This window comes from Narcine bancroftii, chromosome 13 (assembly GCF_036971445.1).
Source record: "Narcine bancroftii isolate sNarBan1 chromosome 13, sNarBan1.hap1, whole genome shotgun sequence".
Lineage (NCBI taxonomy): Eukaryota > Metazoa > Chordata > Chondrichthyes > Torpediniformes > Narcinidae > Narcine > Narcine bancroftii.
The window spans coordinates 675685-696670 of NC_091481.1; positions in this window are offsets into that span (position 1 = coordinate 675685).

Sequence of the window (20986 nt, forward strand, 5' to 3'; positions counted from 1 at the left end):
ACCCATCAGTATCCTGCACCAGTTTGCTCATCTTTTCTTTGAAAGACACATTCTCCATTCTGGGCAACATTCTGGTAAATCTCCTTTTGCACCTTCTCCAGAGCATTATTGTTGCAATGAGGTGACCAGAATTGAGAACAGTGCTCTAAGTATGGTCTCATCAGAGATTGTGGGGAATGGCATAGAGGAGGGGTTGGCTCTGGGGCAGATTACCATGATCCTATTAAATTGCAGGGGTGGAGAAGGACAGTGGCCTCCTCCTTGTCCAATTACCTTGTGTTCTTGTGCAACGATGAGCCTCTGTCAAAAGCCCTGGTCAGTAGCGAGAAAAGAGTCCACACAGGCTGGAGGTCTTACATCAGTTTTGAAACATAGATTTCCTGGCCTGACCCATTTGCACAGGGAATCTCCTGTAAATCACCAGAAGGAGTAGATTCCAGTGGTTTGGAGACATCAAATTATTATACTTCATTCAGTAAAGATTGAAAATACTAATTTTGGATCCAAACATTTTTAGCCAAAAAATTATTTCTGATCCCTTTGTACAAAACAAAGATTGAGATTACTCACTGTTCATTTCAAGTAATGTTCAGATGAATGTGAAATACAGCAAGAAATGGCTGAGGTTCATCTCTCCCTCTCACCCAACACCCCCCCTCCCCCCTTCTCACACACAATGCACACAGCATGAGCTACTCTACACTGAAATAGACCAATGAGAGAGCACTGAGTTGAGCTGTTTGATTGCAGATCACGTCTCTCCAGCTTGTCCCTTCACCACACTCCACAGCCCTGTGGGCCAGGAGATGTTTGATAAACAAAGCACCCATCCAGCCTTGTGGAATATCAAGTGGACAAGATCACATCCTTCACTATATTCCTCTCCACTCTCAAATCCATATCTTCTCCTTGCGTCAAGAACATTGTAACAGGTTGTTAAAGTACACTTCGGCACCGTAAAAGGTCTTTCTGTGTCTATGCCGAACTATTATTCCGCCGAGTCCCATCGACCTGCAACCTGACCATAGTCCTCCACATCTCTCTCGTCCAAGTACATATCCGATTTTCCCTTCAATGTTGACATTGAATCTGCATCCACCACCCCGGGCAGCTCATTCCACACTCCCACCACTCTCTGAGTGAAGAGGTTCCCCATTTCGTTTGAATCTCATTACACCCAGACCAGTGCCTTTTACTGAACAACATGAAGAAGTAAATCATAATTCTGTCCCTTAGCAGGTTAAAATGCCTCAAACACATTGAAACACTGGGAATGGCCCCATAGCGAGTGCTCCCCAGGCATAGCTCTGCCTTCCTCTGGTACACCACCGCTCATCTCAAAACACGACCTACTGACACACTTCAAAGAATTACCATTTCTCTCACCTTTATCTGAATAATAAATATTTATTTTTACCAAAAGAAGCTAAGAACAAAGAAAGCTTCAAAGAGTTGCAGGGGTCTGCCCCATCACAGCTGAGTCCATCGTTCAGGGGATTTAAAATGTTTTTTATTTAAAAAACAGACTATTTTAGCAGAGGCTTGTGTTTGAGATGAAAATCCAGACAAAGTTTTCAGCAACAACGAAATAGAGCATTCGATTCAGGCCCAAACATAGATCAGGCCAGAGACTGACCCTCTTCACACGAAGTAGGCCACGGCCAATAAAAAGGCTATTTTGATGGATGGATGGATGGGTGAAGGTTTTCCGCTAGTCAATTCAGACTCAATAAATACTGTACTGGTAAAAGTCCAGTGGTAAAAATCACATCCCTGCCAAAGATATAAACAAGTACAGAACGCGATTAAATAACTCTCAACTTTCCAAACATACAGATTCATACAGTAAACTAATTATAGTTATGAGTTAACTTTCATCCTATTCTGTCAGTAACTGGTTCCACTCTATAACCTCTCCCACATCTTCACAGTATCCACCCATGTCTCGCTTGCTGGAGTAAAACACAAAAATCTGCACACTCTGTGATTGAAGTAAAAACACGACGCTGGAGAAAATCAGCAGGTAAAACAGTGTCCTTCGTGTAGCAAAGATAAAAATACAGAACTTCGGGCTTCAGCTCTTCATCAAGGTTGAATCAAAATGGTGCGGGTTGGGGAGGAGCTTTCTATTCTCATTTTTTAGAGTGTGGGCAAAGGCTGACTAAGGGGAGGCCTATACTGAGGACAAAGCCTTCCGTCTCTGAGGGGGAAGGTCAGAGGTGATGATAAGGACCAAGCATAGGTCAGAGTGGGAGTCAGTGGGGTAGAAGGTGTTAACAGGAGAAAGGTGGAGGGGGAATAGGGTGGGGGGCAGTGCAGGGTTGGGGAAGTTTTTGGAAGGAGGTTACAGGTTACTGGCACCCATTTCAAGAGAGATAGAATATAAAACCAGGGGGGATGTGATGTACAGGTTTTATAAAGCATTGGTCAGACCACTCATTGTCTGAAGAAATCATGCAAAATCATTGAGGACCCCTTCCACCCTGCACACAGCATCTTTCAGCTGCTCCCATCGGGGAAGAGATCCAGGAGGATCAGAGCCAGCACCACCAGGCTGAGGAACAGCTTCTTCCCACAGGCAGTGAGGACGCTGAACGACCAAAGGAACTGCTGACATGAACCATCCGAGACTCTCAAATGTACAAAACAATATTTCTTTATTTTTATAGATGAAATACTTGTCCTGCATATGTACCGTTTGACTGTACATGTGTTATGTCTGGTTGTGTTTCTGTGTGTTTTGCACCGAGGACTGGAGAACGCTGTTTTAACAAGTTGTACTTGTATAATCAGATGACAATAAACTTGACTGGACTGGACTTGGAATACTGGGAGCAGTTTTGGGCTCCAAATCTAAGGAAGCACATATTGGCATTGGAGAGTCAGGTGGAGGTTTACAAGGATGATCCCCAGACTGACAGCAATTTTATATGAGCTACATTTGAAGAGAGGGTGATGAATCTCTGGAGTTTGTGGCTGTGGAGACCAAGTCATTGGGGATATTTAAGGCAGAGGGAGATCTGCCCTTGATTAGGAAGGGAATCAATGGTTAAGCGGAGAAGGCAGGAGATTGGAGTTGAAAGGATGGGATACATCATTCCTAAAGGACTGGCAGGGTGAACTTGATGGACTGAATGGCCTATCTCCACTCCAACGTCTCTTATGGATGTGCCCAATGCTCCAATAGATTGTCTTGCTCCATTATCCACCTGTGACTGGGCCTATTTAAGAATACACAAAGTGATATCCAGTTGCATCAAAATTTAACCATGGGTGGTTTCTTTCATGAAGGTCCACTTAGGTAAATATTTATCCCTGCCCGGTGGGCTGATGTCAGCATGGAGCAGTGAATTCTCTTCACCCTTTGTCATTATCAGAATGCTGGGGTCAGCCCTGGCAGAGGTCACTGCACTGTGAACACCCACCAGTCTTGCCAAACATTTCCTGGGATATTCAATGCAAACGTCAAAACTGTTTACTTCAAAATACAACAGGTGAGAGGGGCTTCAGTCTCCACATTCCCTTCAGCCAAGAGAAGTGAGAATCAAACTCACACATTATTCACAGACTTCTTCATTGATAAGGCTTGACATTTCAGCATCTGATTTTGTTTATAATTAAGGAGAACCAGATTGTTTGCACCACAAACAGTATCTCATTTGAAGCTATCAACAAATGAGAAACATTCCCCACCAAATGGCATCACCCGGGCGTTCAGAAGAACTCCTGTGGAGTTGTTGCTGGGTCTGGTGAAACTGGCTACTCACGGGTTAAGGCAGTTGAGGGAGTTGGGAAAGTCAACTGCCTCCCGTGTGTTCCCGGGGTCTGCCTCCCGTGTGTTCCCGGGGTCTGCCTCCCGTGTGTTCCCGGGGTCTGCCTCCCGTGTGTTCCCGGGGTCTGCCTCCCGTGTGTTCCCGGGGTCTGCCTCCCGTGTGTTCCCGGGGTCTGCCTCCCGTGTGTTCCCGGGGTCTGCCTCCCGTGTGTTCCCGGGGTCTGCCTCCCGTGTGTTCCCGGGGTCTGCCTCCCGTGTGTTCCCGGGGTCTGCCTCCCGTGTGTTCCCGGGGTCTGCCTCCCGTGTGTTCCCGGGGTCTGCCTCCCGTGTGTTCCCGGGGTCTGCCTCCCGTGTGTTCCCGGAGACAGCCTCAGTGTGGAGTCTGGTCACCAAGGCCCAGCGTTCCCCTCACACCAAGTGACCCATCATTTGCTCCCTGGGCCATACCCGTTGCCCTGGATTCTCTCCCTCGCACACCAGCGTGTCCTGGCGTGCCTGTCAATTTATTGCCATTTGTACGGTGGGGGGAGGCAGCCTGAGCCCCAGTGTGCGGTAGGCAGGAGGACAAGATACTGCTGATCCTCATGTCCGAGGAGGCAAGGCTGGAGGATTTCCATCGAGGTGAGTGAAGGGAAATACACTCAAACAATTTTTTCCTGAAATCTCATGCTAAAAATGAGGGGGGGTGGGGGAAGTGTCTATATGCCAGTGGGTCCTATAGGCTATCAAATGCGGTAGCTGTGGCAGTTCTTTCCCATGGTAGGGGAGACAAGGATAAGAGGGCACAACGTTCGGATTAAAGGGCACATCTTTAAAACAGAAGATTTTCTATAGCCAGCAAGGGGTGAACTTCTGGAATTTTCTGCCATGGGCAACTGTGGAAGCCAGGTTGTTGGGTGTATTTAAGGCAGAGATGGATAGGTTCTTGAATAGTCCGGGTATCAAAGGTTATGACGAAAAAGCAGGGAGAAGGCTGAGTGGGAGAATGGAATGGTGCAGAGGACTCAATGGGCTAATTTGCCTATTTCTGTTCCTATGTATCAGGTGTCACCTGATCCAGTTACTATCCAGCCATGGTTCACAACTAGGACAGGTTTAACATTCACACCAATAATAGAACAAAACAACATCTCTTTTATAGCACAAAACCTCCGAGGAAAAGTCATCCAGCTGTGACACACACGTCATGTTGGAGACGGTCTGAGAACAAAGGAAAAGCTGATTGCAAAATAAAACAGGAAGGTGAAGGAGTGGGAACGTTTTGAAGTTCCTCGAAGGAGGACCAAGGTATTGAGCAACAAAGGGACAGCAGAATGTGAGAGTTGTGAGCAAGATCTCCTGAAGACCAAGTGAAAAGAAGCTCCCTGGTGTTAACGTGAGCACCTCAGAGAATGGGACAGGAGGAATTACAATGGCAGGAGCCACAAGTATTCTTTATTCTTCCTCACGGAAGAAGACGCACAACATTTCATCAGGAATTGCTGCTTTTAATCTTGAAGAAATACTACCCTGGGCTTTGCAGTAACAACCATCATTCTTTGATATTATTCCATCAAAATCCCAACACCTCTGACATTTCCACACAGTTATGGTTTAGTGCAGAAATGGAACAGAGAAAATGGAGCAGTAGAGCAGAGTACAGGTCCTTTGGCTCCCAATGTTGTGCCAACCCATACAAGTTAAACACAAAAGTCTTCAGGCACTTCAGTTGAAGTAAAAACACAAAATGCTGGAGAAATTCAGCAGGCCGAATGTGTCCTTTATGTAGCAAAGATCAAGATAGAGAAACCAACAACTCGGGCTTGAGTCCCTCGTTAACCTACTCCATAATCAATATCGTCATTCCCTCCCTCAAAGCCCACAACCCACCATTCACTATGACTTGGATATGCGGTAGGAAGTTCATCCAGAGTTCGGGGATACATTCATTTCTTCCTCTAAGACGTAGCATAGGAGAGCAAAGGCACCGTATCACAGCCTGAAGCAACAATCAGATTGCAAGGGCTAGAAGCAAATGCTGAGTCTCAGAGAGACAGGATATTGAGGTACAATAGTCAGGGGAACTGTTAAGAATTGCCATCTGCTGCAAAGGCTTGGCATGCCACGGAATATTGGGAATTCCATCTTCAAATTCAACCAGGATCAAATGACTGAAATTCTCAATGTGAGCTCTTGTTAAGGGGTGGTTGGAGGAATTTGGAACATCTGCACCAGGTCAATGCTGGACAGTGATTCCACTTTCTCAAGAGTGTGTGTTGTGCCCATACTATCGCTGGGATAAGGCTCTCACAGGCAGGAACTGCAGAAGCAGAAGCTGGGATGTTTAATCAAGTCATAGCACACAGGAGCAGGCCATTTGGCAGATCCTGTCCATGCTGGCCATCAAACATCCATCTCGTAAACACAAAGGTCCGCAGACACTGTCGTTGAAGTAGAAACATGATGCTGAAGAAACTCAGCGTGTCAAACAGAGTCCTTTATGTTGCAAAGATCAAGGTACAGAACTAATGTTTCAGGCTTGCGTCCTTCATCAAGGTCTGAGCAAATCGAGGTATGAGGAATCGGGCGCCTGCCGACATTTTGCTCAGACCTTGATGAAGGACTCAAGCCTGAAACGCTGGTTCTGTATCTTTATCTTTGCTGTATAAAGGACACGGTTCGACCTGCTGAGTTTCTCCAGCGTCGTGTTTCTATATCAAACATCCATCTGATCCTATTTACCAGCATTCGGTCTGTCCTTCCATCCCTTGATAATTCAAATGCTTACGTACATCTCTAAAACATTGTGGGAGCTTCTGCTCCACGAGATATTTTCATTCTTGGTGAAGAATTCTCCCTGATAATGTCCTGTAAACCCCTTACTCCTTGCTTTAACCCTCTGTCCAATTTGGAGTATTGTGTGGAGTTTTGGTCACCGAACTACAGGAAACATTGACACGCATATAAATGTTGTTTGTCGGGTGATGTATATCTGTGTCTGCACTATGGACTGGAGGTTCATTCTTTTGACAGGTTCTGCATGTTTATGTACAATTAGATGACAATGAACTTGTTCTTGAACTAGTGCAGAGATTTACAAGTCTGTTGCCCAGAGTTCAGGAACTAAATTACATGGCAAGGTTAACTAGGTAAGGACTTTATTCCCTGGAGTGTAGAAGAATGAAGGGAGATTTGATAGGGGTTTATGAGTGGGGGAAGATAAAAACAAATAGGCTTTTAACACTGAGGGTTGGTGAGTTAAGAACTGGAGGATATGGATTAAGTGTGAGAGGTGAATATTTAAAGGAAACGTTAAGGGGGAAGCTTTTCACTCAGAGGGTGGTGGGAGTGTGAAACGAGCTGCCAGTTGAAGTGAATCGTGTGCTTTAAGAATAAATTGGACAGGTACATGGATGGGAGAGCTATGGACTGGGTGCAGGTCAATGGGACTCGGCCGAATAATAATTTGGCCCAGGCTAGATGGGCAGAAGGACCTGTTTCTGTACTGTTCTCTGGTTCAATGGCCTGTGGTTACTGACACCTCCGATTACTTGAGTGGCAAAAGAATCAAGAGAAAGATGAAGTGAGTGTGAGGAGGGAAAAAAGAGGTACATGGGACTACATTGAATTTTGTGTTGGGAGCGGGCATGGAGCCGATGCACTGAGAACATTGAGCAGCTCAGGAACAGTCCCTTCGGCCCCATGATGTCCCAATCAAACTAAAACTCGCACCCTCTAGACCGGGCTACATCCTGGTAAACCTCTTCTCTTCCCTTTCCAAAGCCCCAACATCCTTCCTGTCCTGGGCAACTAGAATTGCCTCCAATACTCCAAGTGTGGCTGAACCAAAGTCTCGTACGGCTGCAACGTCAAGTCCTTCTTTTATAGTTAGTTCCCTGCCCATTGAAGTCAACAGTGCATGGTATACGCACCATCTTTACCATCCTCTCAATTTCTATAGCCATTTTCAATGAGCTACAGACCTGGACCTCTTGATCCCCTGCACATCAGTGCTTTCCTGAGCCCTGGCATTAACTGCACACATTCCTCTTACACATAACCTCCTGAAGTGAATCATCTCCTACTTATCTGCACTAAACTCCATCTGTTATTTCTCTGCCCATATCTGTAACTGGTCTGTATCCTGTTGTATTTGTTGATAACCCTCTACACTGTCACAAATCCACCAATCTTTGTATCATCTGCAAACTTACCAACCCACTCTCCTACTTCTTCATCCAAGTCATTTACGTATATCACAAATAACAGTGGTCGAAGGATTTCCTTACATGCTGCATTAAAAAAATCAGTGTTCGCTTGATTTAGTGACTTTCCGTTCAAATTCCTTTAATGGCATTATAAAATGCTGAGATTTCCTGCTTGAAGAACCAAGACTTCCTCACAATGTACCTTTGCCTTGAGCCTCTGCCCTGGGCAGGTGTGAACCCTGGTGAGCAGGTCACCCGGATGTATCCTGCAAGGTCACCATGTTTCACTCAGCACTGCATCAGTGTGTCAGGGGTTGGCTGGAGGAGACCTCTGGAACAGGCTCAGAGCTGGACGGTGCCCCGAGCTCTGACACACTGACAAGGGCTTGCCAATGAATGCCTTTGAGTCAATGTGCCAGCTTGCTCCGAGGTAGCCAAGGTATCTGCAGTGTAGTCATGTTTCAGCCAGAGGGTAGCGAACCATTGGAATTCTCCTCCAAAGGACTTCATCATTGATCTCCAGAGGGATTTTCAGATATTAAGGGATCTAGGATAAGTGACTGAATGTAGAGCAGGCGTGAGGGTCTAATTGGAGGACTTCTGATCAATGCCATCCTTTCTTTTCTGGTCATGCCTGGTTGCCAGCTGTGCGTCTGTAAGGACCAGGCCCCTCTCTGGCTACGGAGTAGCAAGCTGCCAGGAGACTCACAAAACGGGGTGAGATCGTAATGAGGATCACATGGGTCTCGTTTCTGGGTGTAAACATCCCCTCGATGTCTCAGATTTTAGTCTGCTGCTCCTCAACTCTGAAATCAAATCAAACCTTCACACTGCTCTTAAATAAACAAGATTTCTGTCACATTTGCTGCCAACATAGCAACATCACCACTTGCTCGTGTGCATCCAGCTTCTGCACGAATGCGGTGATCTCACATTTAATTAATCTTTTAAATGAAAGTTAGCACCAGCTGCCTTTCAAAGAACCAACGTTGGTATCATCTCCTCAAGGACAACCTTTGGAGGTTCCATATTGAGAATGAATTCACTCAGCTGTTCTTAATCTGCGATTGTGCCGTAGTTCAGCATTTATGAGATCGTTCCGTCAATGGAAGGCTTGCTCACCATGCAGGGCCTCCATATCATTAAACAATAGCTTGCCAAAGGCCCTCATTTATCACTGTACAGATCTCTGCTTGCAGCAATAATGTCACTTGCAAGATTACATCCTATTTATTCTGTTAAATAAGTAGAGTGTGACCAGGAGGTCAGCAGAGACCGAAGACATGTTCATGGACTGATAGTTTAGGGAGGGACAGCAGAGGCAACATAATATCACATTCAAATCAAATCTGCTTCTTTGCCTTCCTGACGAATCCTTAATGCACGTGAAATAAAATGGTTGCAGCCATCCACCTGTCCCACGCAGGAAGGGTTCCTCTGTCATGCACTCTTCATTTGCAGATTTTTGAATAACTCACAGATGAGTAAAAATAATGCAGCACTTAGTTTAAATAGCAGGCGGAGGAAGTTCAGATGAATGTGTTTTACACCAACACTTCATTACCAACATCTCACTTCTTCATTTCAATCCTCTGGCTTCGACGCTAATCAACTTGTGGAGAAAATAATCTCATAAAAGGGTTAGAAGTAGGAAAGAACAATTGGAACAAGTACTCCAAGAGGGTGCAGCTTCATTATGGACGGACACTGATCAAGGATTTTCCCCATGGTTGAATTAAAACACTGTATGATTTAACAACTTTGACCCCAGAGTGCATCGACATTCCTGGCCACTGTGGTTGGGATCAGCAGTGACTTGTCCCCAACATAGCCTGAGGAAAGTCAGTAATATTCCTCCTCACTGGCCTGGTCAGGTCACGGGCAGGTGTTGTCACTCTTCCGCTAACCGTCCACTCTCCTGATATTCCATTCTCCTTTACAGGGAGGACACCTTCTCTCCTCTCTGCACCATCTCTGACCACAGCAAATCCAATGCTAAGTCTCATCCTGATCTTGGTTCAGCCACTCCCTGTTCCATAAAACGCATTGCCAGAGAAGGTGGTGGGATCACCATGTTTAAGGGACATTCAGGCCCTTGAATAACCAAGCCTTTGAACACAAAAGTCCTAATGCACGCAAATGGAGATGAGAAAAAAGGTCGGCATGGGCATAATGGGCTGAAAGGCTTGCTTCTGTGCTGACCCATCCCAAATGTTCTTTGTCTGAGCAATGTCAGGGCATCAGTGGGTGATGTGTGTTTCAAAGAGGCTCTGAGGATATCCTTGACTTTTTCTACCTGTAATGTCTTCCACGGCAGAGCTTGCAAGAGAATGCCAGGTTCAGACCTTGGGTTTGGATGTGAGGATGTTGCCTCCCAACCATGTTGGCCAAGGGAATGTTGATTTGATGGAGGACACTGATGATGGTTTGCTCATCCTGTAGTGGTTGGACCTCCTCAGTGCTTTGAAGTGTCTGCTGAAGGTCGACCGACTCACACAAGTACATGGGGGGGCAAGGACATGAACTTTGTGATGGATTCATCTTGATCTTAAAGTCTTTTCTTCATATAGCCAGAAGTTCTGCAGGAAGGTGATGGTGAATTTTGCTGAAGGATGGCTCCTGAGATCTGTTTTCCAGGGGCTCGCTGTGGAACTTTGATGCTAGACGCAGGTGCTGTGGAGTGGGGCTGGTTGGGAGAGGGTCTTTGTCCTGTGAATGATAAGCAGAAACCTCCCTCTGGCATGCTTCACCGTGCGGAGTGACAATGCCTCAGAACCTTGCCTTGGCAAATGTTCCCTACAACCGTGAAGAAGACATACCCCAACACCTCTACTTTCTGATGATTGAGTGACTCAGCATATCGTCCATTACTCTATCAAACTTGTTCAGGTGTGCTGTGGAACGTACACTGGTTTGGAAACTCGAGTGCCCAGGAACACAGATGGCAGCAAGCAGTGGCAAATCTATCCGTCACAGGCACCGACCTTCTGACCATTGAAAACATCTCTGTGAGGCTTTTTTGCTCTGGCGATTTCTTTATCTCTTCTTTTCTTGACTTTTCCTTCTTTGGAGCCATCTTCAAGTTTTTCTTGTACTTTTTAATCTTGTGATTTTTATTTACACTTTCCTTCTCTGCCTTGTTTTTCCACTTTTTTTTCCAACTTTCTCTTTAGAGGGCTGGTTTTCCCCGACCAGCTACTACTCCATCACGTGACCTCCTTTTTTTTCATTCTTTCAAAGGAGAGATATCGACCTAATTCATTACAATTATTCACTGCCTTACTACCTTTCATCAGGTGCAAGTTTTTTTTTAGAAACACAGCAAGTTGTAGGTGCCAAGAAGGCATTGCCAGGGGTGGTGGTGGAGGCTGGAACAATAGGGACATTTAAAAAACTTTTAGACAGGCACGTGGATGCAAGAAAAATAGATGGTTACGGGAATGATTTCAGATTTATTATCAGTACATACACGACATCACATACAGATTCCTTTTCCTACGGGTGCAACAGAATCACCACTAATTGATACTGAAAAAAAACTGTTCTCAACATTAACAGGTAAACAAAAAAAGAATTGTAAACAGATAATGAATGTAAACAAACTGACTGCAATAGAGAGAGAACAAAAAGAAAATCAATAAAGTGCTCAAGTCAGAGTCCTTAAACGAGTCCCTGACTGAGTTTGTCCTTGAGGAGTCTGATGGTGAAGGGGGAGCTGCTGTTCCTGAACCTGGTGGGTGTGAGTCTTGTGGCACCGAGACCTCTTTCCTGATGGCAGCAGCGAGAACAGACCGAGTGCTGGGTGGGGTGGATCCTTGATGATTGCTGCTGCTCTCTGATGGCAGCGTTCCCCGTAGATGGGGAGGGTTTTGCTTTTAATGTCATGGGCTGTGTCCACTACCATTTTGAGGGCTTTACACTCAAGAACACTGGCATTGCAACCAGTCAGCATATTTTCCACCACACATCTGTAGAAATTTGCCAGGGTTTCTGGTATCAAATGATGAAGGGAAGGTTTAGATTGTTGAGTAGGTTTATACAACATTGTGGGCCGAAGGGTCTGTACTCAGCTAGAATTTTTCAATTATGCCTGAGTTGTTAGTGTTTTGAGTAGCTGGGAAGCTGAAGTCAGACTCGCATTGCAGCTATGACAATAAGCCATTAATTTATCCTTCATCCATACACAGGGACTGGCACTGGAGTGGAGTGCAGGGAAGGAGATTGAAGGGAGTTTGAGGTGTTTCCAAGCTTGGCATCAGCTGCCCTGAGAATGGGTCGTTGAAGCCTTATCAATAGATGGGATTTGCAAAGGTTGGCATCACTCTTGGTGTGGATGGGTTAGCAGAAGGCTCCATTTCTGTTCCATCCAGCCTGATGACGGTAAGATCATGGCTTCCATTCCATCCACAGCAGGTGAAAAATGGGGATCATTATTTTCTTAGGGTCGCTGAGTCCAAAGCGACAGGGCAGAGGTTTAAGGTGAGAACACAAGTGCGGCAGCTTCTTCACACAGACAGTGGTGGGTGTGTGGAACAAGCTGCAAAGGAAGTGGCAGATGCAGGGCTGAAATGATTGGAGAGATACATAGATTGGAAAGGTTTGGAGGGATTTGAATCTAAAGCAGGAAAATGGGACTAGCTCAATTGGGCTCTGTAGTCAGCATGGGTGAGTTGGGCCGAAGGGTCTGTTTCCCTGTGCTACAACTCCATGACATTTTATTTGTGAGGCTGTAGAATTGACTTTGACAATGGATGTACATAATTTTGACAACACAATGAATCAGTGGGCTCAATAAAATAACTCTGCTTGCTGCAAATGACTGACACAATTAAATATTGAACACACATCATTGCTTGATTCATGCTGGTGAGTGGAATACGTCAGTAAGGCATGTGTTCATTACGTTTTTCATGTTGATACCACAAGTTGATGGAAATCCTTGTTAAAGCACTCTACAAAACATGTGAAAGAAAGTTCCCTTTCTCAACCTTCACTGAAGTCTGTAAATGATGGGAACATGGAGAAAGTCTGGCAAGCAGTTGCCATTCTGCCCATTAAACTTGCTGGTCCATTCAGTACGATCATGGCCTACCCTTTATATCGAAGGCAGATTTCCCTCCCCTTCCTGAATAACAGTGCCTCTGGTGGCTCGAAATTCGAATCCTCTGAATAAAGTTCCTCTCATCGTCGTCCTAAATGTATCCTGAGACAGTGATCCTTGATTCAACAAACATCACCAGGCAATCACGTCCCAATCTCATCAGAAGCTTCAATAAATCATCCTCTCATTCCTCAAGACCACTGGTTCTCAATCTTTTTCTTTCCACCCACATCCCACCTTAAGTAATCCCTTACTTTGAAAGCCACTGTTTTAATTGACTTATATGCACGGTTTCAACACTCCAAAGGAAATGGCCCAATGACAATTTTCTCAAGCAGAATATTTCAGTAACAATTGGGTCTAGAGCAGTGATTCTCAACCTTCCCTTCCCACTCACATCCCACCTTAAACAATCCCTTATCAATCACAGAGCACTGATAGAATAGGGATTACTTAAAGTGGGATGTGAGTGGAAAGAAAAAGGTTGAGAACTAATGTTTTAAACCCTACTGAACAGAGGCCCTGTGGATGCAATCTACCCTCATCACTCACTCCCATCCCAGCAATCATCATCGAATGATACCGCTCAGAGACAGACCTTTCCACCCAGCTAAGTTGCCTATCTGAACTTGGTCCATTTGCCTGAGTTTGTCCAAATACTTTCCCCATTTTTTTTTATCCATGCACTTATCCAAATGTCTTTCAAACATGGTGGTTGTCCCCACCTGTCTGCCTGTTCATTCCATAGACCCACCACGCTCTATGGTTGTTGTACACCCTTTTAGTAGTGAATCTTCACTGATTCTTCTCTTTGGCAAGTAGGTCATTGTATTGGGTAAAGAGACCAAAACTGCACACAATAACCGGATTCAGATTTCAGCAAAGCCATGTTTAATTGTGGTAAGAAATCCTCCTCCTGTACAGGTACTCCCCAACATACATCCGTGTTCTGTTCTGGTCAACCGGTCATATCTCACAATGGATGTATGCTGGAATTGTCCTGTAGGGACGACTTTCCACAAAAGTCTCTTGGAAGCTGGGTGAGGCACTTTATTCGTGACACTTGAAGTCGGTATTGTAAGATCCAAGATGTGCGTACCTACCTCGTTAGTCGGCGTCCCAGGGTCCGTAGGCGAGGTGCAGCCATCGTGATTCTGTGTACTTGCACGAGTCTTCGTTGGCACATTACAGTGGGTTCGCAGATTGGAGTTCGGTTGGTGTGTGTGCACGAGTGAAGCCTCCTAACGATACTGTATGGAACTTGTGCCTTTAACTCTCGCGCACACACCAACCGAACTCCAAGACACGAACCCATCGCGCATGTGCCAACTGGAGACTCACGAATCCACACAGGAATCAAGGTGGCCGTGCCCAGCTTACGGACCCTGGGATGCCGACTAACAAGTATGTATATTTTGGCTCTAACATGCCCTATATCCCTGTTATAGTTTGTCAAATGCAACATAAACCGCATGAATTTTATATTTTTCATTTTTTTTTCATATGACTAGATGGTTGTAAGTCGCAGAGGTTGTAAGTCGGGGACTACCTGTCCTCAAAACCTCTCCCTATGAACTCCAACATACCACAGAACTGGTTGCCGCTTCTGCCCATACATATTCAGGAACTGGTGTACAACGAGGCGGAGAAACTCAACCCGTCAAACAGTGTCCTTTATACAGCTAAGATTAAAAATACAGAACTGTCATTTCAGGCTTGAGCCTTTCATCAAAGTGTGTTTCTTTTTCTTTGCTCTATAAAGGACACTTTTAACCTGCTGAGTTTCTCCAGCACCGTGTTTATAATTCGACCACGGTGCCTGAGACTTTTGTGTTTTACAACTGGTGTACAATAATTCCCAGATGATGTTAGAAACAATCAATGTTTAACTATTTTCACTGATTTCCCTTCCACTTTTGCCAAGCTCTGCATGGAGAGCTCCAGTATAGCTCCTTCAAGTCTATTACAGTCCTAACCACAGTTTACCACACCATTTGTGTCATCTGCAAAGTTCGTGAAATTGCCACAACTCCAAATCGAAGTGATCACTGTGCATTTGGAGAGGCCTCAGAGTGGAGCAATGTTGATTGTCCTCAAGGATCAAGACAGTTGGTGGATGGTGTCTCAGTCTCCAGGTCGACTCCCAGACGAGCACTAACTCAGTGAAAACTTTTTAGAACCATTTACTCTCAACCTGAAACTTGTCAAGTATCATTTGTAAAAAGGAGAGTTTAATCAATTCCAAGTGCGGGTGAGCTTCGTTTCCCAGAATCGAGGCTTGTTCTGACTTTGTTTAACCAAGACTGATTAATAGCATGCAAGTCCAAATGAGTTTGTTAACATGAGGAACTAGATTAACCCCAGACTCGACGGACGTGTTGGCCTTAGACTTCCTAGACTGGAGCTACAAACTTGTAAAGGGGCGAACAATTCCAGTGCCAAAAACAGCAGAAAGATAGCAATTTATTTAGTCTGTCTGAAGTAAACCGAAGCAATGTGTCCACACAGTTCCTGAGCACTGATTATAATGGAGGAGCCGAAATATCAGAGGCGTGTCGTCTCGGAAGTTTTAAGGAGCTTTTACTCAACATCTCCTGAAAGAACAAGTCCAGAGTTCAGGTGCTGACAATTTCTCTGTGGGTCAACTAGGAGATGGCCTCACACAAACTGGTGATGTTTGGAGTCGATACCAAACTGCTGGAGGAACTCAGTGGGCCAAGCACCATCTGTGGATGGAAATAGGCACTCAGCACTACTAGCCCACTGTTCCTCCACGGATCTGCCTGACCCACTGTTCCTCCGCGGATCTGCCTGACCCACTGTTCCTCCGCGGATCTGCCTGACCCACTGTTCCTCCACGGATCTGCCTGACCCACTGTTCCTCCGCGGATCTACCTGACCCTCCACAGACAACAGGAAAGGTTTGCGCTACAGGGCAGAGGATGGTCTCTGGACCCTCCAGCTTGATTCTAAAGGCCTGGTTGTTGCCACAACTCCCAGCTGAATCTGAAACATGAGCACCTTTGTGCATCAATGTGTGTCCGGTGCTTGCACATGCCAGTGCTATAGATTCTGAAGGTACAGTCAAGTGTATGAGCTCTTCATACACTGTGTCTTATCAATCCTATTCTCCTTCATTCCAACCCCATCCTTTGTTGAAAGCGATTCATAAATATTAAGAATTATTCTCCACTGTGTCTCTCAGGACCGACGATGGCTTATCTCCCCTCCTGTTCTGTGGGCGCTGTGCGGCTGACGTGGCAATGTGGGTACCTCAGACACTTTCACGGACAGAGTAGGAGGTGTTTCCAGGGTAGAGAATGGATCATCTTACACGACTTGTGCAGGGCTCCAGATTCCCCATCCCACCCCGATACTCCATCTCCGCCTGAGGTCATCATGGGCTGAGGTTTCCCAGGAATCGGAGGGGATGCTGCATTTTCTCATGGAAACTTTGAGCAGGTCCTTCAACAATTCCCTCTGTGGACCTACTTGATTTTCCCTGGGCATTTACACTCTGATCCAACAGCCTGTGTTACACCTGCAATTTTTCTCAACTACCCACCTTCTCACCAAATATATGAAGGGCAACAGAGACAAATCAGGAAACTTTGGGCCAGTGAGCCTTACATCTGTGTTTGAGAATTAACTGGAGAAGATTCACATCTGCAAAGCAGTCACATTTACGTCTTTGAGGAGGTGACATGGATGAGCGATGAGGGGGTGCAGTAGGTATTCTCGACATGGACTTTACCGACAAGGAAGGCAGATCTATAGGATTAAGTCGATGGAAATGTGGTAGACTCATTTTGGATGCCATATTCCCAGCAGTGACCGCATTCTCCCTTCTTTTGTCCCCAAATGGTTTCTGTTTTCCTCTCTTCCCTTTGATCCCATGCATTCCCCTGCCCCACCTCAGAGTGAGGCAAGGAGCATGCTGGTGAAGGAGTTCAGCAGAGCAGTGCAAGTGCAGGAATGGTCAATGTTTTGGATCCATCCCCTACCTCCACAGATTGCTTGTGCTCCAGCATCTTTGGCCTTTTGTGTCTTCCCCCAGACAGAGTAGCTGCAGTTAACAAGCTGCTTTCCTGATCTCTCTCAGCCAGAGTAAATACAAGCATTACAATCCAGTCTCCACCATCTCCTCATTCTCTGCAGGGTGGCACGGATAGCATAGCGGTTACCGCCACACTGTTACAGCGGCAGCGATTGGGAGCAGGATTCAAATCCCATGCTGTCTATAAGGAGCTCGTATATTCTCTCACGTCTGCGTGGGTTTCCTCCCACCCTTCAAAGCATACCTGGTGAGTAGGTTAATTGGATGTGATGGGGCAGCATGGACTCATGGGTCAAAATTGCCTGTTACTGTGCTGTACGTCTTAATTTAAATTTAAGATGTAGCAGCAGAATAAGGCCATTTGGGCCATTGAATCTGCTCCACCACTCAAATCATGGCTGATGCAGTTTTCCTTTGAATCCCATTCCCCTGCCTTCTCCCTGGAACCTTCAACCTCCTCACTGTCTTGGAGATCGCAATTTGCACAGATACCCCACCCTCTGGCTATTTCCTTGTTCGGATGAAAATTATTTTACCTGAAATATTTCCCTCCTCCCTCCGCCCACCCCATAGAGGGGCTGCCTATGTGTTTCCAGTATTTTCTGTTTTAATTTCTGATTTCAGGCTTTTGCTCTGGTACACAACCACGCCAAGCACTAACGGGCAGGACAAATTGCCCATTCTCGTATACACTGTAGAAAGAACTCCAGTGGGAAGGCCATGGTCTGTATTTGCATGGGAGAAGTGGAATAAACCTGTGCACGTCTCAACTCAATTGATAACGTGTGGTTGTTTCAATCTATAAAAAACAATTCCTCCCAATTAACCTCTCTGCCATGAAATGAATCACGGCAAGGTCTGACCAGTTCAGGATCTGATTATCTCCGTGGATTACATTGTCTCCTTCTTGCTCATTGTAATGACTTCCTTCCTTCCCTTCTCTTTCCCTCTCTCTGTACCCGATATGAAACTTAATTCACCCACTGCACGGTCTGTGTCTAACATCCAATCCTGAACTGTCCCTCACTAAACCGGTACCTGGTTCCATGCCCCATGACCCCAATGCCAGGCCCCCTGTCCCCCCAGAAACCCAAAGCCTCCTCTCATGCCCTGTACTGTCATCAGCTGACAATTCCACAGGATAAGCTGAATTAGTAGCAGACAGCATGAAACCGGCAGGTCCATCAAAACCTGACTATTTGCCCAGAACATTTACAGAGATCCTCGAGATGCTCTGATTTTATACAAAACATCAAAGAAGAACTAATTTACCTGTGCTTGAGACAAGATTGCAAGGCACTGCTTATTCAAACTGAATAATGAAAATGTACCCACTCTAAGTTCTGTTCCAGAGCTGGCTGGTGAAAAGCTGGTTTGGCCCAATGCAATTTGACTCCTTTTTTGGAGGTTAATCTTATTAGTGACTTTGACATCACCTTTAACATGGGCCTGATAGACACTTGGCTTTAAGCATAGAGAACAAAGTAACAGGTTGGAAAAGGTTCTGTGTGAGCCCTGGTGTCAGACCAGCCTGGAATGCAGTTAACGTGAATACCTCCCATGTGATCAGCAATCTCAGCTTCATCCTAAATGGGTGAATTACAATGTTTTAGCAAACAAAGGAGAGTTAACATGCCATATATGTTTACTTGCATAAATTAAAAATGTAATTGCAGAAGAGCACAGCCTTCCTTCAGTCCCATAGCTCATTAATTTTGTTCAAATTACTTACATGAGCAGCAAGTTGAAGGAAAATATTCCAGTGGATCAGAATCACGATTTGTCTGAGGGGGTTCGGTGTATTAATAGAAGAGATGGCAGAATAGAGACACGCATCCAGACTGATCGAGCATCATCTTCAGCCATTCGGGATGACAGAGTATCCCTGCTCCAAGGTGTCCTCAGCAGAGAAACACTGAATATAAATCAACCCCAGGATGAGAGAATACCCACTGCCGGTGCGAGATGTCTCAATACGGGCCTGTCATTACCGGCAGGAAATTCTACAACTAAACACAAATGCAGCTTTTCTCAATCCCTGTGATTAATACAGCAGTGAAAGATAAAAGTCTGCAGACACTGTGACTGCAGTAAAAACACCGAGATGCCGGAGAACTCAGCAGGTCTCGCAGGTGTCCACAGGAGGTAAAGATAACTGACATCTCAGACCTGGTGAGTTCCTCCAGCAATTCAATGTTTTTTACAAGGATTATTACTGCCAGCTTTCAGGGCACAAACTGATACTGAGGAACAATATTGCTTTATATCTCAGCCAGATTGAATGAAATCCTTGCTGCTTACAAAGTAAAGCAAACTGATTGATCTCAGAGCTTGGGAGTTGCGTGGGGTTCAGTGCCGATCGTGTGTTTAAAGAGAAGTTGCAGGCTGACCACAAAAGCTAAACCAGAGGTGGTGCAAATACCCAGGCACCCATCTCAACAGAGCAACCAGCCATGACATGGGTTCAGCCCTGGGCCATCATTCACGACAACATCACCACATCCCAACAGCCACACAACTCCAGCCCCAAAGTTCAGGAGGGTTGATAAAGCCCCATCCACATGTATCCAAAGTAATCATCTGGTGTACAATACACTCATTTCAAACTTGGAATTCCAGCTTTCCATTTTTGTCCCAGGTCAAACATGACAATAATATTATTTCCATAGACAGCTATGTACCTTGTTTAATTCCTGGCCAATCTTATCCAAGGATTGAAAATAGCTGATTGCTGGATCCCTCTGTAACTGTAATTATTGCTGAATACACAATAATAAACAGTGCCCGTGATACTGCTCGGTCTTTTGAAAAATTGTATGATGTTTACAGTGAATTTCATTCCTATAATTGTTTTTCCAGCTAATATCTCACAGAATGTACACTGCAGATCAACATGGTGAATTAAATCGTCCCCTGCTTTAGGAGCACATATTAAACTTCTGGGAGATGCCTTCGGGTAGTGTCTTTGGGAACTGGCCCGACGAACCAGGGATAACCTTTGAGGATTCGAATGTCAGCAATGTATAATTCACAGGCTGCCAACAACACCAAAGGGAAAATTCCAGAAATAACTGTAATCCAACGGCTCATCAAGGTATTTTTGGAAAGCTGGGCATTGTGTAACTCTGCTCATAACTGTTAAAAGTTTCAGCTTTTGAAACAGTGAAACCTTTGAAGGTCTGAGTTCCGTTACTGCCCCACCAGTCTCTCCCTGAGAGGCATTTCCCTTTTAAAATCCAGGCTGATTCTCAGATGTGACCAGCAGAATCAGGGGGAGATTGAGAGAAATGATCAAGGGAAACTGTGTTTTCGTGAGCTTCAATCAGTTTGATCTGAATGAGGCAGAGACATAACCACTCAGATCTCGTGTGACCCTGTGCTGGGCCGGGCCAAGGCCACACATCTGGCCTCGGTGTGCAGATGAGGAGCTCAGTGGACAATGTTTCACTCAGCTGGTCTGAGGTCATTCTGACGCACATCCTGTCCACAGCCCAGCCTGTGGATGCAGCAACCGACTGTGGTCATTCTGATCAAAGGGTCTGCAGAGAAACATTACTCTGTGGGATCTTCAAGCCAGGGTGTGACGACCAGCAGGCTGGCATCCTTTCATTGTGTGGGTCCCAGTGAGTTGTGTCTGAGCCAATCTCCAGTTCTTAAAGAACATAGAACACTGCAGCACAGTACAGGCCCTTTGGCCTTGATGTTGTGCCGACCCATATATTCCTTAAAAAAACGTAAACCCTTCCAACCGTGTAACCTTCCATGTGTCTTAGAATCTCTTAAATGCTGCCAATATTTAATATTCCAGGCCCCCACAACTCTCTGCAGAAAAAACTTGATGTTTCCCCAAAACTTTGTACACACGTCCT